The sequence below is a fragment of the Ovis aries genome, chromosome 5, assembly GCF_016772045.2.
Source record: "Ovis aries strain OAR_USU_Benz2616 breed Rambouillet chromosome 5, ARS-UI_Ramb_v3.0, whole genome shotgun sequence".
Taxonomy (NCBI): Eukaryota; Metazoa; Chordata; class Mammalia; order Artiodactyla; family Bovidae; genus Ovis; species Ovis aries.
Genome location: NC_056058.1, coordinates 56,619,991 through 56,647,806, shown reverse-complemented (window position 1 = coordinate 56,647,806; position 27,816 = coordinate 56,619,991). Strand labels below are relative to the sequence as shown.

Sequence of the window (27,816 nt, the reverse complement as noted above, 5' to 3'; positions counted from 1 at the left end):
AGCATAATCTTCCTGTACTATTTAAGATGTATGAGTATGTGATGACGTTTATAAATAGTTAACACTAAGGATAGGAAAATATATATATGATTTCTATTTTCATTAAATAAAAATCATCTACCATTTTTAATTGTATACAAAGTTGATGGTACAAATAATTGTTATTGTACCGTTTAATAAGACAATGAAAGAAAAGCATCCACTGTCTCTAACTTAAAAGAAATCATTTGTTTTCATTTTTTCACAGTTTTACTGTATTTATCATCAGCCTTGGTGTTGACAGTTTTTCCTGTTATCACAAACTATTTTGTCAGTCTTATCAGTCCCCACAGACTTTTAAAAAGACAAATGTTGTGAATCTAACTTGACAAAAGCAAGAAACCAGACCAAGATTGAGAGAGAGAGCAAAATAAGAGAAAGTTTGAGAGAGAGAGAGCTTCATTTTGTTTTCAGATGGATGCTTTTTCCATACTCCCAGGTGAAAACTACAAGTGCTGTTCTCTCTTCTAGTCAACCCTCAATCCATTCAATCTTTCATTTTAAAAATATTCATTGTATACCATGCTGTTTTTATGCTAGTCACTACTGGCTTTTTTTCCCCTTCACTAGAGATCAAAACCCAACACTATCCATTTTCATAGAGCTTCCATTTTGGTGAGGTATAAATATTGATCAAAAAACAAATAAATATATAACCACAGGCTGTGATACAATTCTATTTAGAAGAAAATAGCTGATGCTGTGAAAACCTGCACTAGATGAGCCTGGCCTGTTCTGAAAAAGCCAAGACTGCTTCTGTTGTAATTTCCTGAGGCAGCAGTGATGACCACAAACTTGGTGGCAAAGATGACAGACATGCATCCTCCTACAGTTCTAGAGGCCAGCAATCGGAAATCAAGTTAGTAGTAGAGTTGGCTCTTTCTGGAGGTTCTGTCTCTTCTAGCTGTGGGGGGTTGCTGCCAGTACTTGGTGTTCCTTAGCTTGTAAGGGAGTCCCGCCAGTTTCAGCTTCCACTGTCCATGCCTTCTCTCCTTTGTGTGCATGTGTGTGTTTGTGGGTAAGTTTTTCTTTTCTTGAAAAGGAAATTAGTCCTTGAATTGGGCTCACCCTAATCCAGCATGATCTCATTGATTACATCTGCAGTGACGCTATTTCATAAGAAAGGTCATAGTCATAGGTACTGGACATTTGGACTTGACCATATCTTTCTTAGGGAGCACAATTCAACCTACAGCAGCATCCTTGAGTCAGTTACATTTGACTTGATATCATTAGACTCTAAAGAAGAGAGGACCTTAACAGAGGGAATGGAGGTGTAAAGGCCCTGAGGCAGGAAGGGGCATTCTATTTGGGGAAAAAGAATTCTACTTGAGAGAAGGACACAGAAACAGATACATGTACAGGGGGTTTGAGGGTGACCAGAGCATCCTTCTGGCCTCTTTTCTCTTCCTCCTTTGTCACCATCTTCCAGCCCAGTGCCTCACTTAAGAGGCACAGGTACACACAGGCTCCCACGTGGAGTCCCCTCCCATAGGTGTGAACAGTACAAGCAGTTTCAGGGCTCCTTCCCCTGCTCCCTCTTGTTCAACCAGTGCCTCCAGTATCCTTGAACAGAAAGAGGGAAAACACGCCCTTCTTCTGGGAGAGGCTGTAGGAGAGAAAGTCTAGGCTTGGGTTGATACATGAACACAGAGTTTAGAAGAGGACAACTTAGGTTACATACCAGCGTTGTAGCACCAATTTCATGCTCCCTAGCCTCAGTGTTGTCATCTGTAAAGTGGGGAGCATAGTATCTATCTCAGAGTTTCATTGTGAAGTTAAATGAAATAAAGCATGTTCAAGCACTTTGTAAGCTTATAAACTTGTTTAAAAAAAGAAGAAGAAGAAGAGAAAGAGAGAGAAAGAATGCTAGGCAGTGCCAGGAACAAGGATGATTAAAAATCCTTGGCCTTTTAAGCCTAGCGCAGTTCATGCAAATATCTTCCCAGTGACAGAATGAGCAGGGCTGGAGAAGGGGGGTTTATTAATAGCATTTCCTAATGTGTATACCATGGAGGAGGTGAGAAGGTTAATAATAACAGTAACATTTAATCTGTGTACAGTGGAGAAGGTGGAGAGTTTTTTTTTTGTTGTTTTTTTTTTTGCTTGAAGGATAATTGCTTTACAGAATTTTGTTGTTTTATGTCAAACCTCAACATGAATCAACCAGAGGTATACATATAACCCCTCCCTTTTGAACCTCCCTCCCATCTCCCTCCCCACCCCACCCCTCTAGGTTGATACAGAGCCTCGTTTGAGTTTCCTGAGCCATACAAGAGAGCAAATTCCCATTGTCTCTTTTACATATGGTAATGTAAGTTTCCATGTTACTCTTTCCATACATCTCACCCTCTCCCCATGTCCATGTCTGTTCTCTATGTCTGTTTCTCCATTGCTGCCTGTCAATAAGTTCTTCAGTACCATTCTTCTCGATTCCATGTATATGTGTTAGAATACGATATTTATCTTTCTCTTTCTGACTCACTTCACTCTGTATTATAGGTCCTAGGTTCATCCATCTCATCAGAACAGACTCAAATGCGTTCTTTTTTTATGGCTGAGTAATGTTCCATTGTGTATATATACCACAACTTCTTTATCTATTCATCTGTTGATGGGCATCTAAGTTGCTTCCATGTTCCAGCTATTGCAAATAATGCTGCAATGAACAATGGGATACATGTGTCTTTTTCAATTTTGGTTTCCTCAGGGTATATACCTAGGAGGGGGATTGCTGGGTCATGCTGCTACTGCTGCTGCTAAGTCACTTCAGTCATGTCCAACTCTGTGCAACCCCATAGACGGCAGCCCACCAGGCTCTGGTGGTTTTATTCCTAGTTTTTTAAGAAATCTCCGTACCATCTTCCACAGTGGCTGTATCAATTTGCATTCCCACCAACTGTGCAAGAAGTTCCCTTTTCTCCACATCCTCTCCAGCATTTATTGTTTGTAGACTTTTTGATGATGGCCATTCTGACCAGTGTGAGGTGATATCTCATTATAGTTTTGACTTGCATTTCTCTAATGAGCAATATTGAGCATCTTTTCATGTGTTCATTAGCCATCTGTATGTCTAATTTGGGGAAATGTCTGTTTAGATCTTTTTCCCACTTTCTGATTTGATTGTTTGTTTTCCTGGCATTGAGTTGTATGAGCTGCTAGTATATTTTGGAAATTAATGCTTTGTCAGTTGTTTCATTTGCTATTACTTTCTCCTATTCTGAGGCTTGCCTTTTCACCTTGCGTACAGTTTCCTTTGCTGTGCAAAAGCTTTTAAGTTTAATCAGGTCCCACTTGTTTACTTTTGTTTTTATTCCTGTTACTCTAGGAGGTGGGTCATAGAGGATCTTACTTTGATTTATGTCATCGAGTGTTCTGCCTATGTTTTCCTCTAAGAGTTTTATAGTTTCTGGTCTTACATTTAGGTCTTTAATCCATTTTGAATTTATCTTTGTGTATGGTGTTAGGGAGTGTTCTAATTTCATTATTTTACATGTAGCTGTCCAGTTTTCCCAGTACCATTTTATTGAAGAGGCTTCCTTTGCCCCATTGTATATTCTTGCCTCCTTTGTCAAAAATACGGTACCCATAGGTGCATGGGTTTATTTCTGGGCTTTCTATCTTGTTCTACTGGTCTATAATTCTGTTTTTGTGCCAGTGCCATACTGTCTTGATGACTGTAGCTTTGTAGTATAATCTGAAATCAGGAAGGTTGATTCCTCCAGCTCTATTTTTCTGTCTCAAAACTACTTTGGCTGTCGGGGTCTTTTAGGTTTCCATATGAATTGTGAAAACTTTTGTTCTAGTCCTGTGAAAATGCCATTGGTAATTTGATAGGGATCACGCTGAATCTGCAGATTATGTTTAGTCGTATAGTCATTTTCACAATATTGATTCTTTCTACCCAGGAACATAGAATATCTCTCCATGAGTTTATGTCATCTTTTATTTCTTTCATTAGTGTCTTGTAATTTTCTATGTATAGTTCTTTTGTCTCCTTAGGTAGGTTTATTCCTAGATATTTAATTCTTTTTGTTGCAATGGTGAATGGGATTGATTCTTTAATTTTTCTTTCTGACTTTTCATTGCTATTGTATAGAAATGCAAGTGATTTCTGTGTATTGATTTTGTATCCTGCAACTTTGCTAAATTCACTGATTAGTTCTAGTAATTTTCTGATACTATCTTTAGAGTTTTCTATGTACAGTATCATGTCATCTGCAAACAGTCAGAGCTTTACTTCTTTTTTTTTTCCGTCTGGATTCCTTTTATTTCTTTTTCTTCTCTGAATGCTATAGGTAGAACTTCCAGAACTATGTTGACTAATAGTGGTGAAAGTGGACACCCTGTCTCGTTCCTGATCTTAGAGGGAATGCTTTCAGTTTTTCACTATTGAGAATAATGTTTGTTGTAGGCTTATCATATATGGCCTTTACTACGTTGAGGTAGGTTCCTTCTATGCCTGTTTTTTGAAGGGTTTTAATCACAAATGAATTTTGTCAAAGGCTTTTTCTGCATCTATTGAGATTATCATATGGTTTTTATCTTTCAATTTGTTAATATGGTGTATCACATTGATTGATTTGCATATATTGAAGAATCTTGCATCCCTGGAATAAACCTAACTTGATCATGGTGTATGAGCTTTTTGATGTGTTGCTGAATTCTGTTTGCTAAAATTTTGTTGAGGATTTTTGCATCCAGGTTCATCAGTGATATTGGCCTGTAGTTTTCTTTTTGTATATTGTCTTTGTCTGGTTTTGGTATCAAGGTGATGGTAGCTTTATAGAATGAGTTTGGAAGTGTTCCTTCCTCTGCAGTTTTTTTAGAGTTTTAGAAGCATAGCATTAGCTTTTCTCTAGATGTTTGATAGAATTCTCCTGTGATGCTATTTGGTCCTGGGCTTTTGTTTTTGGGGAGATTCTTGATCACAGTTGCAATTTCAGTGCTTGTAATTGGGTTGTTCATAATTTCTATTTCTTCTTGGTTCAGTCTTGGAAGATTAAACCTTTCTAAGAATCTGTCCATTTCTTCCAGGTTATCCATTTTATTGCCATATATTTGTTCACAATAGTCTCTTATAATCCTTTGTATTTCTGCATTGTCTGTTGTAACCTCTCATTTTTCATTTCTAATTTTGTTGATTTGATTCTTCTCTCTTTTTTCTTGATGAGTCTGGCTAAAGGTTTGTCAATTCTGTTTATATTCTCAAAGAACCAGCTTTTAGTTTTATTAATCTTTGCTATTGTTTCTTTCATTTCTTTTTCATTTATTTCTTTATGATTTATTTTCTTCTACTAATTTTGGGGGGTTGTTCTTCTTTTTCCAGTTGTTTTAGGTGTAAAGTTAGCTTGTCTATTTGATGTTTTTCTTATTTCTTGAGGTAGGATTGTATTGCTATAAATTTCCCTTTAGAACTGCTTTTGCTGCATCCCATAGGTTTTGAGTTGTCATGTTTTCATTGTCATTTGTTTCTAGAAATGTTTTGATTTCCCTTTTGATTTCTTCAGTAACCTGTTGATTACAAATAAATGTGTTGTTTAATCGCCATGTGTTTGTGTTTTTTATAGTTTTTTCTTGTAATTGATATCTGGTCTCATGGCATTGTGGTTGAAGAAGATGCTTACTATGATTTCAATTTTCTTAAATTTACTGAGGTTTGATTTGTGACCCAAGATGTGGTCTATCCTTGGGAATGTTCCATGTGCACTTGAGAAGAAGGTGTATTCTTCTGCATTTGGATGGAATGTCCTGAAGATATCAATGGGATCTATCTCATCTAATGTATCATTTAAGACTTGTGTTTCCTTATTAATTTTCTGTTTTGATGATCTGTCCATTGGTGTGAGTGGGGTGTTAAAGTCTCCTACTATTATTGTGTTACTGTCAATTTCTCCTTTTATGTCTGTTAGTGTTCGTCTTTGGAGAAGGCAATGGCAACCCTCTCCAGTACTCTTGCCTAGCAAATCCCATGGATGGAGGAGCCTGGTGGGCTGCAGTCCATGGGGTCACTAGGAGTCCGACACGACTGAGCGACTTCACTTTCACTTTTCACTTTCATGCACTGGAGAAGGCAATGGCAACCCACTCCAGTGTTCTTGCCTGGAGAATCCCAGGGATGGGGGAGCCTGGTGGGCTGCCGTCTCTGGGGTCTCACAGAGTTGGACACAACTGAAGCGACTTAGCAGTGTTTGTCTTATGTGTTGAGGTGCTCCTCTGTTGGGTGCATAGATATTTACAATTATTATGTCTTCCTCTTGGATTGATTCCCTTGATCATTATGTAATGTCCTTCCTTATCTCTTGTGATCTTCTTTATTTTAAGATCTATTTTGTCTGATATGAGGATTGCTACTCCAGCTTTATTTTACTTCCCATTTGCATGGAATATATTTTTCCATTCTCTCACTTTTAGCCTATATGTGTTGAGGTCTCAGGTGGGTTTCTTGTAGACAGCATATGTATGGGTCTTGTTTTTGTATCTATTCAGCCAGTCTGTGTCTTTTGGTTGGAGCATTTAATCCATTTACATTTAAAGTAATTATTGATATATATGTTACTATTGCCATTTTCTTAATTGTTTGGGGTTGATTTTGTAGCTCTTTTTCCTTCTCTTGTATTTCTTAACTATATAAGTCCCTTTAACATTTGTTGTAAAGCTGGTTTGGTGGTACTCACTTCTCTTTAACTTTTGCTTTTCTGAAAAGCTTTTGATTTTTCCATCAATTTTGAATGAGATCCTTGCCAGGTATAATGATCTTAGTTGTAGATTTTCCCTTTTCAGTACTTTAAATATGTCCTGCCATTCCCTTCTGGCCTGCAGAGTTTCTGCTTAACAATCAGCTCTTATGCATATGGGGTTTCCCTTGTATGTTACTTGTTGCTTTTCCCTTGCTGCTTTTAATATTCTTCCTTTGTGTTTAGTCTTTGTTAGCTTGATTAGTATGTGTCTTGGTGTGTTTCTCCTTGGGTTTATCCTGTATGGGACTCTGTGCCTCTTGGACTTGATTGATTATTTCGTTTTCCATGTTGGGGAAATTTTCAACTATTATCTCTTCAAAAATTTTCTTATACCCTTTCTTTTTCTCTTTTTCTGCTGCTGCTAAATCACTTCAGTCATATCCGACTCTGTGCAACCCCATAGATGGCAGCCCACCACGCTTCTCCATCCCTGGGATTCTCCAGGCAAGAACACTGGAGTAGGTTGCCATTTCCTTCTCCAATGCATGAAAGTGAAAAGTGAAAGTGAAGTCACTCCGTCGTGTCCTTCTCTTAGCGACCCCATGGACTGAGATCCCTATAATTTGAATGTTGGTGCATTTGATATTGTCCCAGAGGTCTCTGAGACTATCCTCAGTTCTTTTTATTCTTTTTACTTTATTCTGCTCTTCAGAAGTTATTGCCACCATTTTACCTTCCAGCTCACTGATTCGTTCTTCTGCCTCAGATATTCTGCTATTGATTCCTTCTAGAGTATTTTTAATTTCAGTAATCATGTTTTTCTCTTTATGTTTATTCTTTAATTCTTCTAGGTCTTTGTTAATTGATTCTTGCATTTTCTCCATTCTATTTTCAAGGTTTTTGATCATCTTTACTATCATTATTCTGAATTCTTTTCCAGGTAGTTTGCCTATTTCCTCTTCATTTATTTGTACTTCTGTTTTTCTAGTTTGTTCCTTCATTTGTGTAGTATTTCTCTGCCTTTTCATTATTCTTTTTTAACTTATTGTGTTTGAGGTCTCCTTTTCCCAAGGTTCAAGGTTGAATTCTTTCTTTCTTTTGGTTTCTGCCCTCCTAAGGTTGGTCCAGTGGTTTGTGTAAGCTTCATATAGGGTGAAATTGTGCTGAATTTTTGTTTGTTTTTCCTCTGATGAGCAAGGCTGAGTGAGGTGGTAATCCTATTTGCTGATGATTGGGTTTGTATTTTTGTTTTGTTTGTTATTTACATGAGGCATCCTGCACAGGGTGCTACTGGTGGTTGGGTGATGTGGAGTCTTCTATTGAAGTGGTTTCCTTTGTGTGAGTTCTCACTATTTGATACCCCTAGGGTTAGTTCGGAGAAGGCAATGGCACCCCACTCCAGTACTCTTGCCTGGAGAATCCCATGGGTGGAGGAGCCTGGTAGGCTGCAGTCCATGGGGTCACACAGAGTCGGACACCACTGAAGTGACTTAGCAGCAGCAGCAGCAGGGTCAGTTCTCTTACCTTGGACGTGGGGTATCTTTTCACGGCTGCTCCAGCAAAGCGCAGCCTCTGCTCCTTACCTTGGACGAGAGGTGTCTCCTGACCGCCACCCCTCCTGACCTTGAACGTGGAGTAGCTCCTCTAGGTCCTCCTGCACCCGCGCAGCCACTGCTTCTTGAACGTGGGGTAGTTCCTCCTGGCCGCCGCCCCTGAACTCAGACGTGGGGTAGCTCCTCTCCACCGTTCCTGTGCCTTCACAGCTCCCCTCGGGCATGGAGTCCTCCCAGCTTCTGCCCCTGACTTTGGACGTGGGGTAGCTCCTCTCGGCCGCACTTGTGCGCCGTCGCACAGCCGCCCGCACTTGTGCGTGCGCCATCGCACAGCCGCCTGCGGTTGTGCGTGTGATGGTGCATAGCACCCTGTGCTTGTGCGTCATCGCAGCTGACTTTGTTTTGGGGGGCTCCGAAATCACTGCAGATTGTGACTGCAGCCATGTAATTGAAAGACGCTTATTCCTTGGAAGAAAATATTGAAAAGCAGAGACATTACTTTGCCAACAAAGCTCCGTGTAGACAAGGCTATGGTTTTTCCAGTGGTCACGTATGGATGTGAGTTGGACTGCGAAGAAAGCTGAGTGCAGAATTGATGCTTTTGAACTATGGTGTTGGAGAAGACTCTTGAGAGTCCCTTGGACTGCAAGGAGATCCAACCAGTCCATTCTGAAGGAGATCAGTCCTGGGTTTCTTTGGAAGGAATGATGCTAAAGCTGAAACTCCAGTACTTTGGCCACCTCATGCAAAGAGTTGACTCATTGGAAAAAACTCTGATGCTGGGAGAGATTGGGAGCAGGAGGAGAAGGGGATGACAGAGGATGAAATGGCTGGATGGCATCCCTGACCCGATCGACGTGAGTCTGAGTGAACTCTGGGAGTTGGTGATGGACAGGGAGGCCTGGCATACTGTGACTCATGGCGTCTCAGAGAGTTGGACAAGACTGAGTGACTGAACTGAACTGAACTGAACTGAATTAGGGTTAGTTCTCTCATAGTCTAGGTTCTTGGAGTCAGTGCTCCCACTCCAAAGGTTCAAGGCTTGATCTCTAGTCAGGAATGAAGATTCAACAAGTGGTTTGTTATGGTGTTAAGTGAGATTAAAACAAATATCCAAAAATGAGAAACCAAAGATGAACCCCAGACAAATGGCAGTTACATCAGCCAAATAATAATTAAAATAATAGAATGTACAGTTACGCATATACACCCATAAGCAAAATCAGAACAGTCCAACAAAAATAAAGTACAGTATATCGACCTGGTGAACAAAGGAAACCAAAAATTATATCTATCAGAACAGAACTAACTGAAGCACAAATTGGAAAACAGAACTAAAGCAAGGTGACAACTGGGAAATAAAGCAATGAAAATAAAATTAACAAATATGTTAAGGGGAAGAAAGAATAGATATGCAAAGTTAAGTAAAGATGCTGCTACTGCTGCTGCAAAGTTGCTTCAGTCATGTCTGACTCTGTGTGACCCCATAGACGGCAGCCCACCAGGCTCCCCTGTCCCTGGGATTCTCCAGGCAAGAACACTGGAGTGGGTTGCCATTTCCTTCTCCAATGCATGAAAGTGAGAAGTGAAAGTGCAGTCCCTCAAGTTGTGCCCGACTCTTAGTGACCCCGTGGACTGCAGCCTACCAGGCTCCTCCGTCCATGGGATTTTCCAGGCAAGAGTACTGGAGTAGGTTGCCATTGCCTTCTCCAATATAGAGACTAGCTATAGATAAAGGAAATACTGAAGTGTTGACAACAGTTATTTCTCGGGGATAGCATGGGAAGAAAGAACATTTTTTCACTCATTCTTCACATAATTCTGAATCATCTGAAATTTTCATGAGCATTATTACTCTTGAATTATGGAATTACAAAGGATTAAAACTCAAACCAAAATGGTAGTCAGAGCTCATTCTGCTTCAATACTTAAAGTATGCCCTTTTGCATTTTAATAATTACATATGTTCTATTTGTGTGTGTGTGTGTGTGTGTGTGTGTGTGTGTGTGTGTTGCTTAGTTGTGTCTGACTCTTTGCAACCCCATAGACTGCAGCCCCACCAGGCTCCTCTGTCCATGGGATTCTCCACTGGACACTGGAGTGGGTTGCCATTTCCTTCTCCAAAAGGAGCTATAGAAAGAAAGTGAAGTCGCTCAGTCTCCCATTAAAGATTAACTTAAAGGGGAAAAGAACAGTAGGAAAAGCAAACAAAGGAATAAACAAGAGTTAATATTAATCATTTTGATAACTGAGTTTATGTACAGTGGTTTATGGGTAACACTAGTTTTCTCCTATAAAATCTCCCTCAATACTTACATCTCCTAAACCCCTTTTCACTTTTTTTAACTTTATATTTTATATTGGAGTATAGTCTATTAACAATCGTGTGATAAGTTCAGGTGTTCAGCAGAGAGACTCAGCCATACATATACATGTATCCATTCTCCCCCAAACTTCCCTCCCATCCAGGTTGCCATATAACATTGAGCAGAGTTCCCTGTGTGGTATAGTAAGACCTTGTTGGTTATCCATTTTAAATATTACAGAGCATCACATTCTTAAAAGTGTGCAAAGAGAGGTGAATGAAGAGTTCAAAGGAGGCTCCACAGATCATAAGAAATAATCAGCATGGACATCTGTCTGCCCAGAAACATCCCTTACTTATTCTGGGGACTATTGTTTACACTCTTTAAAAGGCTTCCTGAGGGAGCCACCAAGTTCCCTTTTCAAAATAAAACTCATGTATCTGGGGGATGGGAGCATCTGTAAACACAAACTATCTGCTAGCATGTTGGCAGGAGTGGTTTATCATGTTTACGCTTCTTTGGAAGGCTGAGTGGAGTGAAGCACTGGGCCGGAAGTTGGTGACAAAAGAGTATGAGAAAAGAGGCCAGAAGGAGGCTTCCGGCACCCTCAACCCCCCAGGAAAATCCTAGGAGACAGGAAAGAAACAGAAGAGATTTTTATTTTTTCACCCAGGATTGACCTGTCCACTCTGAGGGTCTCAGCTTTCCCAGAGACAGATTAAAGCATGTCATTGTCTGAGCTGTCGTCAGGGTGGGGCTTATCCCACAGAGAATGACACAGTGTTTCTTGCAGTGGCCACACTGCCACACAGCTCTGGAGAATGGCCTGCAGACTAACCCACATTGGAGAAGGACGGGGTTGAGTGATCGTCCCCGGAGGGTTTGGAGTAAATGATAGGAAGCATGTAGGATCCCATTTTGGTTTTTGGGTTTTTTTTTTAATTTTTATTTTTACTTTATTTTACTTTACAATACTGTATTGGTTTTGCCATACATTGACATGAATCCGCCACGGGTGTACATGAGTTCCCAATCCTGAACCCCCCTCCCACCTCCCACCCCATATCATCTCTCTGGATCATCCCCGTGCACCAGCCCCAAGCATCCTGTATCCTGCATCGAACATAGACTGGCGATTCGTTTCTTACATGATAGTATACATGTTTCAGTGCCATTCTCCCAAATCATCCCACCCTCTCCCTCTCCCTCAGAGTCCAAAAGTCCACTCTACACATCTGTGTCTCTTTGCTGTCTCACATACAGGGTCATCATTACTATCTTTCTAAATTCCATATATATGTGTTAGTATACTGTACTGGTGTTTTTCTTTCTGGCTTACTTCACTCTGTATAATTGGCTCCAGTTTCATCCATCTTATTAGAACTGATCCAAATGTATTCTTTTTAATGGCTGAGTAATACTCCATTGTGTATATGTACCACAGCTTTCTTATCCATTCATCTGCTGATGGACATCTAGGTTGTTTCCATGTCCTGGCTATTATAAACAGTGCTGCGATGAAACCATTTTGTTTTTGTTTGTTGTTTTTGTGGGAGGTGGCCAGACCACATGGCTTGTGGGATTTTAGTTCCCCAACCAGGGGTTAAACCCAGGCTCTCAGCAGTGAGAACACACAGTCCTGAACATTGGCTTGCCAAGGAATTCCGTAGGAAACCATTTTGATTCCTGAACAAGGTGGAACCCTTCCCCCATATCTTTCCAAAATGTATTGTGATTTCATATACATACATGTGCACATAGAAGTGTATGTGTGTGTTTATTAAAGATTACACTTTGTGTTTCATTCATGTTGCTTTTTTGACTCAATGATACATCTTGAAGTTCATCTAGTCTCGTTGGTCATTATATCTAGGTATGTATGTTATAACTATTGCATACTAGCTTATAGACTGGATACATTGTTATTGTTTAGTCGCTGAGTCATGTCTGTCTCTTGTGACCCCATAGACTGCAGCATACCAGTCTCCTCTATCCTTCACTGTCTCCCAGAGTTTGCTCAAATTCATATCCATTGCGTTGGTGATGCTGTCTAACCATCTCACACTCTGCCACCCTCTTCTCTTTTTGCCTGCAATCTTTCCCAGCATCGAGGTCTTTTCCAATGAGTCAGCTCTTCCCATCAGGTGGCCAAAGTATTGGAGCTTCAATTTAAGCATCAGTCCTTCCAATGAACATTCAGGGTTGATTTTCTTTAGGATTGACTGGTTTGATCTCTCAAGAGTCTTTTCCAGCACCACAATTTGAAAGCATTAGTTCTTCGGCACTCAGCCTTCTTTGTGATCCAGTTCTTACATCCGTACATGACTACTGGAAGAACCATAGCTTTCACTGTATGTACCTTTGTCAGCCAAGTGATATCTCTGCTTTTTATTATGCTATCTAGGTTTGTCGTAACTTCCTTTCCAAAGAGCAAGCGTCTTTTAATTTCATGGCTGCAATCACTGTCCACAGTGATTTTGGAGCCCAAGAAAATAAAATCTGTCCCTGCTTCCACTTTATAGTTGTGGTGTACTGTCCTCTTAATAGATTTAAGCTCTCCAAGTGGTGGGGATAGCTGCAGTGCCTAACATAATGCCTTTCTTAGGGTGTTTACTCAGAAACTTCAGATTCCTTGCAACCCCGTGGACTATAGCTCACCAGGCTCCTCTGTCCATGGAATTTTCCAGGCAAGAACATTGGAGTGAGTTACCATTTCCTTCTCCAGGGGATCTTCCCAGTCCAGTGGGAGCTTAATAAATTTCACAGACAAATAATATAGTGCACTGTTTAATACTTGAGTTAACCCTATGTGACTTTGCATCTCAGCTTAGCAACTGATTGGTTGTAATTTTGACCAAACACCAGTTTAGAAAGGATTAACAGCAGTTTACATCTGGTCCCTCTTACTAACTCTACAGCTCCCACCCTGACCTAAATCACCACCATCTTTAAGCTGGATTTTTGCAGAGGCTTCAGAGGCAATCTCCTTACTTCCACTCTTATGCAAATTCTTCTACTCTAACCACTGGAGTCAGTGAGATGCTAAAACTGAAGTCAGATGAGGGCACCCCTCCTGTCAAACACTACAGTGGGACCTCACTCTGAGTAAAAGCCCAAGTCGATGTAAAATGGTCTAAAAAGTACAATGTGGTTTGCACACACTGCCCTCCCATTAATGCCTGCCCTCAACTTGGCTGCTGTCCTAGTTTGCTCATTCCCTCCAGCCTGGCTATCCTCCTGCAGTTCCTGGAACTTGGATGTCTGTGCCCACTGCAGAGCTCCTGTACTTGCCCTGCACTCCTGGAACATTTCTGCCCAGGCGTCTGAGTGGCTCACCCCATCCAATCTTCAGCCAGATAGCACATGCTTGTCTAGGCTTTCTGTTATCTAAAATCAGATCCCACCTGAACACTTCCCATCACCTTCCGTGCTTTTATTGTTTCCCATAAAACTTTGTCATAATCTAGCAGAGTACTTACTTGTTATCTTTATTGTGTGCCTCTCCACACTAATACATTACCTCCATGAGCTGGAGACATATGTCTGTTTTCATTTATTTACTCAATGCCAAGACCAGTGTTCAGCAGCTATTACATGTTCAATAGACATTTGTTGAATAAACCAACTTTTTAAAAAAGCTCTTACTTGATGCATACATTGCTAAATACTTCACCTGCATTATTCGGTGGAATTTTCACTACCACCCTCCATTCAGGCCAAGGGAGGCCTGAATGACAGTGAAGACATGGGCTCTACAGTCAAACATCTTGGAATAAATCTTCCCCCGTCAGTACTTGCCAGCTCAGAGCCAATGAAGGTCAGTCATTCATCTTCACTAAGTCACCGACAGTCCATCTGAACGAATACAAGGGAAGTATTACTGATTACTACCATTGGTTGTTTTTTGTCAAACTCTGAAGCAGTCAGATCAACATTATAAGAAGTTCTTCAACCACAGCCCTAGATTCAGGCTTCCAATACCATCTTAATTATCTATCTCATGTGATCATTTAGGACTTAATAGCTATTTTGTGTGCAGTGTTTTGCAGGAGTAAAGCATTCCCTTGTCTTACCCTGTTTCACACGGGAAAAACATTAACTGCTAGGTTATAAGCACCCTGAAAAATGGGATTTATCTGTGAAACGCCCTATGTGACTACTTCAATCAGGGCTCAGTGCATTGCTACAATAATGATACACAACCTTGTGTTAAATCTTTTAAATGCTCTGGATAAGAAATGTGTTTGCAACCTTATGCTTTGATTTCTATAGAGCAGGACTTGTTTTTGATTCATCTGAGAATTTTAAAGCTAATAATAATTATAGAAAAGGAAAAAAAAAAGATATTCCCTTTCCAATTCTAAAGGAAAGACAAGTGCTGTGTATTAGTTAAAATGAATGTTGTTGAGTCAGGCTGACCTGATTTTAAATTCTGTCAGACACATTGTAGGTTCTAGAGAAACAACTGAGTCAGTGAATGGTATAGGCATACAAACTTTGTACAGTTGTGCAAATTTTCAGTTTTTAATTTTTTCTCTTGTGCAATGGGAAAATTGTATCAACAGCATGAGTGTGTTTTAGAGAGAGACTGTATGTGCAGTGGTTCATACTGTGCTTGACCTATAGAAAGATTTCAATAGAATTATTGTTAAACAGTTTTTCAGTCTATAGCTTAGCATGAGGAACCCTTCTCCCCAAAATTTAATGTTTTAATGAGGTGTAAGAATAGAGATAAGCTCAGTAAAGATACAAAAATGAGCCCTTTCAAAATTCTCTCTTTCGCCTCCATCCTCCTTCTAACTCCAGTTAAGCGATATTCTTGGCATATCTGTAATTCTTACTAAATCTCCTCATATGACATTTATTCAGCTCTTCCTCATTTCTCCAACCACATGACAAATCCTCTGTCATCTTTCCAGACTCTGCTCAGCCATCCCTTCTGTTGGCAGTGCTGGCCCTCCCCGGGGCATTAGATCTCCTGCTCTGTGCTCTGGTAGTGCCCGGCTTGCTTTCTTCCTAAAGCACTCATTACATTTTTCAAGCCTGCAGTTCATTATCCGCATGGCAGTCATTCCCAGTGGGGAGAGTTGTAAAGAGGATTCATAAGTCACAGATCTGAGGCTGGGCTAGATGACTTGTACACCCACCTCAGAGCATTACAAATAAAATGCACGTGAATAGCCTAGCACAGTGGCCAGCCTCAACTGTCACGGTATGAGGTGAGTAAGTGAATGAACTATAATAATTGTCTGCACAAAATCTATGATGACCTAGAATATTTTAGGCCAGCACTCCAAGGATTTAAAATATCAAAGATTGCTTACCACACAGAGAGGAAATACTGTATCTCACAACCTTCCTTGTGGGTCTGTGTGCCGAAAAACAATTTGCGCGTTTGAATTTGCTTTTCCTAACAAAGTTGTATATTGAAATACTTTGAAATGTTAAGTGAGAAACTAGCTCCTTTCTGTGCCATGGGGTAAGTAGTAAGCCAAAGAAAATACTGGGGAAAAGTGTGTTTCTCAGATGTAAATTGCTTACACTTGAAATTATCTTGCTTAAATTTCTAAGTACTTAGATACTGTTAATATGTTGCAGAGTTTAATATGGGGTAAAAATAACATTGTTATTAAGTCAGTGATAGATTACACTTCCTCCTGTAGTAGTTCGTATTTTGGAAGAATAACATTAAGACTTTGTGAGTTTAAAGAGTTCTTCACCAGAAGGGGCCCTGAGTACAGTTTCTTTCCCTTCTGTTTGATTACCATTGTCAGGATTTGCGGAGTGGAAAATTGCGCTGTGACTCTCAGTGCCCAATGGCTGGTTCTCTCTTCAGTGGAGAGGAGAGGCGTTGGACTCTGAAGCATTTCAGATTTAGAAATGAGATAGCTATGCTTGAATTAATCCAGCTTTTCGTGATGTGTGTTGAAAGCATGACAGTGTATTCCAGCTTCACCCCTAGCTTCAGCTGGTTGTTTACCCTTAATTTCTCTTTGCTCCACTTTCCTCACTGAATTCCTTTTTTTCCTCAGAAATATTATTTCATTTGGATTATATTAAGTATGCAATATCATATTGTGTAATTTAACATACAACTGATTGTATATTAAAGCAATTAATAATAAGAAGAAAAGCCATACTTGAGTTCAAATTAAGACCTCTTACCATGTACCACACAAAGAAAACTATTGCTATTTGAACATCAGTCTCTATGTGTGTGTACATCGTTACTATTTACTAAAACTATTGCCTTTTGAGCACCTATCTTTATATGCGTATGCAAGTGGCTCAGATAGTAAAGAATCGGCCTGCAGTGCAGGAGACCCTGCTCAATCTCTGGGTCAGGAAGATCCCTTGGAGAAGGGAATGGCCACCCAGTCCATATTCTTGCCTAGAGAATCCCATGGACAGAGGAGCCTGGCAGGCTACAGTCCATGGGATCACAAAGGAGTCTGATACCACTAAGTGCCTAACACTTTCACACAAGTACTATTTACTTAATTTTAAATGTCTTAAATCTTATTTTGTTGAAGTCTATTATTTCTATAAAGTGCTTGAAAATTGTTTTCAAAGAAGTTGTGTAGTAAATTTTAAAGATAGATAAACCAATCAACCAATCAGTAATGAAAAGACGGTACTGCTGTCCCTCAAGTGTGATTTCTCTAAAAACAAACTGGAGTGTTTCTGCTACAGAATCATTACTGGATTTATAGACTCTGGGATATGGTGTCTGTGTTATGTCCTAACTTGCCTTTTTACTACCTATATAATATTACACAATTCATAGTTCTTTTCTGAGACTCTTTTTCCTTTTCTGTAATACTTATAATGTTGTGGATTAAACAAGAAAATGAGTATCATTTAGCATAGTACCTGGGTTATACCAAGGACCTGAAAATATTAGCTCTTGTTATATCTAAGCCTTGGCTTACCAGGTGGCACTAGTGGTAAAGAGCCCACCTGTTCAATGCAGGAAGCATAAGAGATGAGGGTTCAATCCCTGAGTCAGAAAGATCCCCTGGAAGAGGGCATGGCAATCCACTCCAGTATTCTTGCCTGGAGGATCCCATGGACAGAGGAGATTGGCGGGCTACTGTCCATGGGGCTGCAGAGAGTTGGACACAACTGATGTGACTTAGCACAGCACACCCGCATATCTGGGTACACATATGATTCCTCTCATCCCAATGAGTTTGTTCATGATACTGACGTTCTTCCAACATCCCATGCACCAGGATTGGGTGTCATCTTCAACCTTCCCTTCTCTCTCTCACTGCTTCTCAACAATCAGCACTTGTGGGGACTCGTCACACATCACAGATCATCTGGAGAGAAGTGTAGTGGTTTCAGTGCAAAAGAAACTTCAGGCTCAAATACATCTTGACCATGTCACCTACGTAGCTATGTGACTTTGAGTGAGAAGCTTGACCTCCTATCACCTTAATTCTCTCATCTATAAATAAAGAATAATAAATATATAGATACATATCTCATAGTCTTGTTTTAAGTCTGAAATGGAAGGATGCATGTAAAGCGCTGCATTGTAAAGCACTTTAAAAAGTGAAAGCGTTAGTCACTCAGTTGTGTCTAACTCTTTGCAACCCTGTAGACTGTAGCCTCCAGGCTCCTCTGTCCATGGGATTCTCCAGGCAAGAATATTGCAGTGGGTTGCTGTTCTCTTCTCCAGGGGATCTACCTGACCCAGGGATTGAACCTGGGTCTGCTGCATTGCAGGCAGACTCCTTACCGTCGGCACGTACTAAATGCTCAATAAAGAGAAGACATGGCATGATGATGAAGAAAATGATGATGGGAAAGAATTTTTCCCATCTTTCCCATCTTTCCTTTCTTTGACTTGGAGAGAAAAAGGAACTTCTGTTCTTCCATCCTAATCCAAACTTCATCTCTTTGTATCTGAACATTGATAATGGATCCATATCTAGACCTCTAACCTCTAGTTTCTTTACTTCATTCTGCCTTACATATAATGACAAGATTAATTTAAAGAAAAATTGCATCACTCCTCTTCTCTTAAAAATATTTCTCAGATTCTCAGGTTTTTAACAAAATGTAAAATCAGTATCTAGGCAGTCAAGACATCATAATTTACCATTCCTTTGCATTCATTTGTTCCCCAGGATAAACCTTCCACACCAGATATTGTAGTCTGCAATTTATTCCTTCGCTGGTCCTACCTCTCTGCCTTTTCTTAATCCCTCCTCGTCATCCTTCATGTTCCAGCCTTATCATAAAGGCTTTTCTTCTGGTGAAGTCATTTATTTAATTAGAAATATTTATTCAGAGTCTATTTTGTGCCTGGCCCCACTGTACTAGGCACTGAGATTCAGCAAGGAGCCAGCCAGACATACTCCTTGCCCTCGTGCTACCGTCCCTTTGATTCTCCTGTGTGTGTGTGTGTGTGTGTGTGTGTGTGTGTGTGTTTCCTCCTTTGACACAGGGCATATGCAGCCTCATTTGACAGATACATATTGTACTATCTTCGATGTTAATACAATAGCTTGCACATGATTATGGTTCAAGAAGTAGTTGCTGATCTGTGTTTCACAGTGATTTACCTATAGCATATGGCTACACATTGGGGCTAGATTAACTAATTTCCATTAGCCAACCTGTCTTGCTTCTAAGATCTTACCATTTTTAAAAATATAGTTAAACATTGACCTCAGGAACAGAACTCAAAATAGGAATCTAAATGATAAAAAAATAATAATTTCCATGTTCTGTAATTTATTTTACTATTGATACATGATACCATATTATAACATAGGGAAGATATTATAGTAGAACTGTACTGTATATCCAATCTTTATTATATTCAAACTTTACATGCTTTTACTCAAGTAATATTAGTCTGTATAAATCTTTATACAGAAATTGTCCTGTCTCTTTTTAAATAGCAGGTTATTCATTTCTTATCCTATATACAGAAATTTCTGCTCATTTCTGCACAGGTGCTTTTATGATAGTTTTTTAAAAATTCGTGGCCTTTGAGAGCAGTCACCAAGGAAACGATAGCATAAGGTATATGTGTTTCACATATACCTAAAATAGAAAGGCTTGTTCTCAGTTATAAATACACTTTCTCTGAAGCTCACTCCCTCTAGTGATCTGGATATTTTTCTTTAATTTTACATACCAGTTTTTTTTTTTTTTAATACTGTACAGATGAAGCAAGTGCCTACTTTAGGCCTAGGTTTCTCTGTCTGACCTTAAAAACTCAGTGATTTCCTGCTGGTTTGATATTTCTCCCCCATGTCCAATGACATTGGAACTCTTCATTCTACAGTAGCTGTAAAATACTTTCAATCCAGAAAGAAAGAACACTGCATTTAAGACTGTATAGCACTGAGTAACTTACTTTGCTGAACTCATCCTTCAAAGTCCTCTAAATCCAGTCACAGTAGTACAATGCAAGATAACTTACTCAGTGATGAATGAAATTAAACTTGATTTTATCTGAATATGATGAATAGCAGCAAGGATCATGAAATCTCAGAACATGGCTTAAATGAAAACTTACTTAACTTTATTTTTTACTTAACTCTTCCACCAAACTTTTACTTTTGCCTGAAATCAAAACAGTCATTCAGGCGCTTTCACAAAGCAAAAGGAATTTTCCATAAGAACTCTTATTATAAATCGTCTTGGTTGAAATTGGGAAATATGTTCCTCATTCTCAGTATTTTCCTTGAATCTGGGCCAGTGTTGATTAAACTGAACTTCGTGGTGGTCCTTGTGACAGGTACTGTGAGTGCAAAGATGAATGAGGCAGTTTTTCCCTCCTGTGGGCCCAGTCACCTGAAGAATAACTATGCATAAATGAATCACGGCCACCGCCTGCTAAATGTTCTTTCAGTGTCTGTGTTTACCCCTGGAGTCCATTTCATTCTCAATTGCCAAAGGACTGTTTGTTGCTCAATTGCTCATTCGTATCTGACTCTTCGCAACCCTGTGGACTGCAAGCAGGCCAGACTTCCCCGTCCTTCACGATCTCTCAGAGTTTTCTCAAACTCATGTCCACCGAGTCGATGATGCCATCCAACCATCTCATCCTCTGTCGCTAAAACCAAAATGTGATAAGTCACTCCTTTGTATGAAACTCTGGTGACTACACATTACTGTGGGGATGAAGTCCAAACCCTTTAACATAATCTATACTCTTTTCTACCAACTGTTCCCTGTCTACCTAAGTTCATCTTTGAAGTTTTCCCATATTTTCCACCAAGATCTTGTCTATGTTTTTCTCCAGAGCATCATTTATATTCTTTTTTACCCCTGGACCTTCCTCTTCAGTACTCCCTCTACCTAGAGCATGCATTTTTGGTACTCTCTTAGCTAGCCGATTCTTTCACAATCCTGCAGATCTTTGTTACAGATCACTTTTCCCGAGTCTTTCCTGATTCCCATCTCTTATCGTGTGTGCAGTTATCAGACTGCATGAAATTGCTGATTCCTCTTCTGGGAAGAACAGGGACCCTGTCTGTCTTGCTTAGCAGAGAGACATCCCCCCTCCAGATGTTTCATAAATACTTGTGAATTGATGAATCATTAAATTAAGGGAACAGTGATGAATGCTATAAGAAGTGTCTTTAAAGTGCAAATGGAAACCCAAATGAGGGAGTAATTTATTCCACCCAGGGAATGGTGCAGAGGTGTGAGGGAAAGTGATATGTGATGATACTGGATCTCACCCCTAAAAGATGAGTAGGATGGAGTTCACCAGAGAGTTGAGGAGGAGAAAGGAAGCCAAACAAGCAACTGCATTAGAAGAGTTTGCAGAGTAGTTTAGTTCTGGAAGGATCCTCCTACTTGCTTTGCCTTTAATTTTAGCCGTCACTTCTACCAAGCCTTCCTGACAACCCCTCTGAAAGAGGTTAGACGTCTATTGTATATGTGCTGAGAACGATTTTACTGCATTTCAGGGGGTATATTTCTAATGTGAAGATGTAAACCTGAGATATAAAAAACAAGTGCATCAGAAACAATAGGTTTTTGGTTGTATTCAGTTCAGTTCAGTCGCTCAGTTGTGTCCGACTCTTTGCGACCCCGTGAACTGCAGCACTGCAGGGCTCCCTGTCCATCACCAGCTGCCGGAGCCCACCCAAACCCATGTCCGTTGAGTCGGTGATGCCATCCAACCATCTCATCCTCTGTCGTCCCCTTCTCCTCCTGCCCTCAATCTTTCCCAGCATCAGGGTCTTTTCATATGAGTCACCTCTTCGCATCAGGTGGCCAAAGTATTGGTTGTATTACATTCTTTCATATGAAAAATTTATGTGTTGACTAAATAATTTGTAGTAATAAAATAATTGCTATTATTATATGTGATAAAGAGGGTAATTGGTGGAAGAACAGGAAAGAGAAAAAATAACACAAAGAATCATACAAGACTGATACCTTGCAGTCCTAAAGATGCTTAACTGATACTGTGTTGAATGTTAGCATTTTAGATTCATTTTCTTCTAACAGATGTATAAAGGGTTAAAATCTTTTGACCCAATAGCCACACCACCACATTCCCTTTATATAGGAAACTAGAACTCTAGGTTTGGACTAACTTAAATAGCAGTCCCCCTTCTTTAAAAAAAAAAAAAACTGTTTATTTTATATTGGACATAGCCAATAAACAATGCTGTGATAGTTTTCAGGTGGAGAGCAAAGGGACTCAGCCATTCATATACCTCCCGCCATCCAGGCTGCCACATGACAACATTGAGCAGAGTTGCCTGTGCTGTACAGTCGGTCCTTGTTGATTACCCGTTTTAAATATAGCAGTTCCCCTCCTTTATATTAAATTTCTGTGTTAGGTTCATGAGTGCACGGTTCACAAATGTATTTTCCTGCATAAAGAAGGGCTTAACATGTCTCTGCAGGTCACTGGGAATAAAATGAGTTTAATTCATCCGTTTTAAACACTACTAAGCCGCTAAGTCACTTCAGTCGTGTCCGACTCTGTGCGACCCCGTAGACGGCAGCCCACCAGGCTCCCCTGTCCCTGAGATTCTCCAGGCAAGAACACCGGAGTGGGTTGCCATTGCAACATCTAATTCTAAAACATCATCTTTGGAAAAGAAGTGGGGGAAGGGCTTAGCCAAACCAGCAAGGCTTTGGTGCAGTGGATGTATCAAAGTGTTAATTATGGAGAAGTGGTGCATACACATGAACTCCAGTTAATTTTATATTACAGTTGCTTTTCAAATCATAACTCAGAGGCAACAGCCTTATTGGAAACTCTTAAGATTAATAACAACCTTATTCAGTTTATAGCTTAGGGCAGAACCATCTGCAAAGCTGAGACTCCTGGGAATACTGACCTTGCCAGTGCAGATCTTATTTTGCCAAAAGCATAGGCAAGAATTGCTTTAGTCTTTTCAGGGATCTCTGTGCCTTTCCTGGTCTGTCTCTTTTAGCACAAAGGAATGATAAATTGTTTCTTTTTCCCTTGAAATCTAAGCTGGCTTTTCCTGGATAGTTCCTGGAAAAAATGATAACAATGATAATAATTTCTAATCATTTTACACACATAGTTCATTTACTCCTTGTAAGAGCTCAGTGAGGTAGATATATTTGTTTCCTCACTTTACAGTAACAGAAGTTTAGAGAGTTTAATTTCTCAAGAATAGACATCCAGGAAGTGTGACTCAAAACCAGTTTGTGTGATTTCAGATCCCAAGCTCCTAACCACTACATCCCACAATTCTATTTTGTAAGTGCCCACTGATATTTTCATGCCTTTGCCATCTCTTGAGCTTACTCACGACCAGAGCGGAAGAATCCAGCCCTTTCTTCAAGTATGTATTATAATAGCTAAGAGGCTTTGGAGACTGGCAGATGTGTATTTGAGTTGCAGCTTAGCCACTTCACTAGGTGAGTTAATTTTTTTCAAGTTAATTAGCTTTTCTGAGCCTCAGTTTTCTTACCTAAAAAAAATAATAAGAGTAAATATCTGAAGGGGTTGACTGGGATAAATTCCTGTACCTAAGATGAGTGTACCTTAGCACAGTGCCTGGCCCAGAGTCAGAACTCAGTAAATTAGGTAGCACTATTCAACATCAGCATCATTCAGGCTCAGCTCACCTATTTTGTTGTCTTCATGCTTTTGCAGTCTGATCTAAGCTACTCCCATAGCATTTACCAACTGTATCATTCACTGCTTTCTGGAATTAGTTTCCTCTCTACAGATATTTGCCTCCCCTTACCATCCAGAAGCCACTGGCAGGTGGGAATGTCTGATGCTTGCAATTGTTTGCATCTATGAAAAACCAAGAACAGTGCTCAATAAATAATGGCCATGCTTTCTTGACCACGTTTCTGATAAAGAATTAGGCGGTATTTTAGGATGTGAGAGAAAATAGAAAATGTAGTTGGACATCATATTGGGATTTCTAGGATATTTTTACTTTCCTGGACAGACTGTGTAACCAGGATTATAACCAAAGAGCAGCAGCACAGATTCAACATATTTAAATATTGATGAACTGATTTAATATCGATAAATGTTTCCAATTTCTTGATTTTAATCTTGAAATGTGTGTTTTTAATATCAACAATGCTGCAAATAGAAATTTTTAAAAATCCATTTTTATTGAAATATAGTTGATTTACAGTGTTGTGTTAATTTCTGTTGTACAGCAGAGGGATTCAGTTATACATTATTATTTTCCATTATGGTTTATCACAGGATATTGAATATATTGCCCTGTGCTATAAAGTGGGACCTTGTCATTTATCTGTTTTATATATGTGCTCAATCTCTCAGTCGTGTCCAACTCTTTGAGACCCCATGGGCTGTAGCCCACCAGGCTCCTCTGTCCATGGAATTTTCCAGGCCAGAAAACTGGAGTGGGTTGCCATTTCCTCCTCCATCCATTTTATATATAATAGCTTGCATATGCTATTCCAAACTGTCAATCCATCTCTCCCTACCCCTCCCCTGGGCAATTAAAAATCTGTTCTCTATGTCTGTGAGTCTGTTTTTGTCATATTTTAGATCTGATATACAGTGATATCATAATGGTATCTGCCTTTCTCTTTCTGACTTGTTTACTTGTGATAATCTCTAGGTCCATCCATGTTGCTGAAATGGCATGGTTCCATTCTTTTTATGGCTGAGTAGTATTCCATCTTCCCTGTTCAGCTGAATGGACATTTTTAAAATCTGGACATCTTGTTATAAAAAATAGATATTGAGGTTCCCTAAACTCAAAAAGACATAAAAAGGCTAAAGCTGGGGGCAGATGATCCCAAGACTATTTCAAACGCAGCATCCCACTTTTACTCTCCAGAAGTGGTACCTGAGGAAAAACCATGGTGAGGAAAGAAAAAGTTTCATCTGCTCATGTTAATGTCACTCTCCCCCTCTCCGTGGTTTCTCTCTCAGGGGTTTTGTACCAATGCGTAAATAAGTCTGTAGAGGATCGAGAATAAAAATGGCTTTTTAATATTTGAGGCCTTCCATAAGTGTGGCACTGGAATAATCATTATTTGTAATATCCCCTGTCATGCTTATTCAAATTAAGCATCTTGAGAAAAGCACCTATTGGCTATTTTGTTTCCACCACCTTAGCCAATAGTTGAAATTGAAAACACTCAATAAGTGTTACCTCTCCTGCGTCATGAGCTGTGTGAGAGCATCTTTTACATTCTCTCATGTGATTGTCAAACAATCCAGTCCCATAGTTCTACGTATTCCTGCACCTCTCACCCCATTTTGGAGATGAGGGATATTGAGAACCTGAGAACTAATGATTTATCCAAGATCCACATCTACTAAACACACAGGTGAAATTTAAACTTAAGTCTGTCTGACTCCATAGGCCATACTCTTACCCAGGAGTTCTCAAAGATTCCTGTGCATCAGAATCACCCAGCAACTACTCTATCAGAGTCTCCAGAGTGGAGCTCCAATCACTAAAGCTCTCTTATAGATTTTAATAAAACCAAACCAAAAATTTGGGAAGCTTTACTCTCAAACACTACACTGTATTTCCTCCTCAATAAATGTCTATGGAGTGAATGAATGAATGATGGCCAAAACTCTTCCATTGATAATATATTCCTTCATTAAGATTTGCTCTCAAGCAGTGATCGTTATTTTAAAATGCAACTGCTCATAAGAGCCTGTCTCTAAATTTTCTGATATCTTTATCTGAAACTTGGTTGCAGGGAAACTCAGCCTTGGTGGCTGTGGGAGGTACCTGATTAATGACAGGGTAGGACCAGAGGATAAGCTAAAATTCTCACCTTTGGTACCTCACAATGATCCCTGGGGCCAGCACTGCCATCAGCAGCTGAAAGCTGGAAACCTAGGGCTCATTTAAAATGCCTTCAAGTGGTCTGAAGTGGAGAAGCCATCTCCCCCTCCTTCCTGATAGATTGGCCCATCGATGAAAATACTTCTGTCCCTCCTCCAGATCTTCTGTTGCAACAGGTGTTATCAATGACAGAGGCTCTGAGGGTGGTCCAGAAACATTCCATGCATCTGCAGTGATGTCTTCAAGCTCTCCCTTATGCTCTGGAGCACACTGCTTTGAGAGGCCGTGTCTCTCTGCATGTGGCAGCCTCTCTGGAAGGTTGACCTCAAACTGCTTAAGCAAAGGCAGCACAAGTACCCATCAACTGACAGAGGAATAAATAAAATCTAGCTTTAGTTATGCAATGGAATATTATTCAGCAATAAGAAGAAATAAAATATTGATACAGGCTATATTATAGATGACTCTTTTAAAGTAGAAGAAGCCAGTTACTAAAAAAAATCCACACATTTTATGATTCTGCTTACACAAATATCCAGAATAGATAAATCTATAGAGACAAAAAGTAGGTTAATGATTGCCTGGGCTGGGAGAGTTTGTGAGAGTGGGAAATGACTGCTAATAAGTATGGGCTTTCTCTTTGGTATGATGATAAGTTCTAAAATCAGTTGTAGCCTTGTGAGTATGCTAAAAAATAGATGAATTTTATGATATGTGAATTATATCTCAATAAAACTGTCCAAAAGGGGGAAGGGGAAGCACAAAGCAACAGAAATATTTTAGTGAAATTACATATGAGAATCACAAGATTTCCAGGCACTCATCGCAACTGGAAAAGACTTTGGAAAATTGCCCTCCAGTAGAGGGTTATATGGGCTTCCCTGGTAGTTCAGACGGTAAAGCGTCTACCTACAATGCAGGAGACCTGGGTTCGATCCCTGGGTCAGGAAGATCCCCTGGAGAAGGAAATGGCAACCCACTCCAGTATTCATGCCTGGAAAATCCCATGGACCGAGGAGCCTGGTGGGCTACAGTCCATGGGGTCGCAAAGAGTCAGATACGACTGAGCGACTTCACTTCACTTCAGAGGGTTGTATAGGGCCATACTTATATGAACAGCTGTTTACATTAAGGTAGGTGTCTATAAGTTGACCCCACCCTCAAATTCCTATGATATTTTTTTCTCTCCTGAACATGTCTAATTTTTTAATCCTATTCTTTTATCTGGCTCTTATGGGACTTAATTTCATAATAATTTCCAGACTAAAAATGTGTTAAGTCAGGCACATATGTTATATTTTGGGGAAAGGATTGTAAATTAAAATGTAAAATATGGCTGTTGCGTCTCACATTTTTGCTGTAAGCAATGACAGAGAGCTGGTCCTCGTTATTTACAACAGGGGAGAAGAATGTAATGTTTAAAGGTAGGATGTGATTCCATCAACATCTGCAGTGTCAGAGCTGCCGCTTCCTTTTTCATCCCCATGGCTGGCCCCATTTAGAACTGCATTATCTGTCACCTGGACCACTGAAGCAGACTCACTGATTTCCTGCTTCCAGTCTCTCCCTCCTTAGCAACTCATCCTCCATCACACTGCCAGAGTTACCTTTCTAAAATGCAAACATGAGGCAGAGTCGCCCAGGGTAGACACCTTGAGTCTCAGTTTCAAATTGCCTGGATTTGAATCTCAGCCCCACTAGCTATCCACTCAGTCATCCTGGGCAAGTTACTTAATCTTTCTGTGAACAGTTTTATTCCCCACCACGTCTTTAGTGCACATTAGATTTGAGCAGTATTTTAAGTGCTAAATTCAGACTGGTCAGTGTAACTTATTATTACACTTATATTCACATACTGCCATGTTTCTCCGTTTCTACATAATGAAGTCATTTTAAATTAAATGTAATCATCGATTATGCAAGAGCCTGTGCAATCTAACCCTGGAGTTTTTCCTCCTAGTTT

General features: G+C 39.9%; 1 protein-coding gene across 6 annotated transcripts in view; it reads left to right on the top strand.

Moving 5' to 3' along the window:
• Positions 1-27,816, top strand: part of JAKMIP2 (janus kinase and microtubule interacting protein 2) — a 200,122-nt gene that overhangs the window by 97,580 nt on the left and 74,726 nt on the right. Inside the window, exon 1 of one of the 6 annotated variants that reach the window (XM_042250622.2) lies at positions 23,190-23,466. The exons of the other annotated variants lie outside the window; for them this stretch is intronic. The gene's annotated coding sequence lies outside the window, so the exon portion shown is untranslated. Of the gene's footprint in view, positions 1-23,189; positions 23,467-27,816 lie in introns of those variants that run through there. 6 annotated transcript variants of the gene reach the window in all.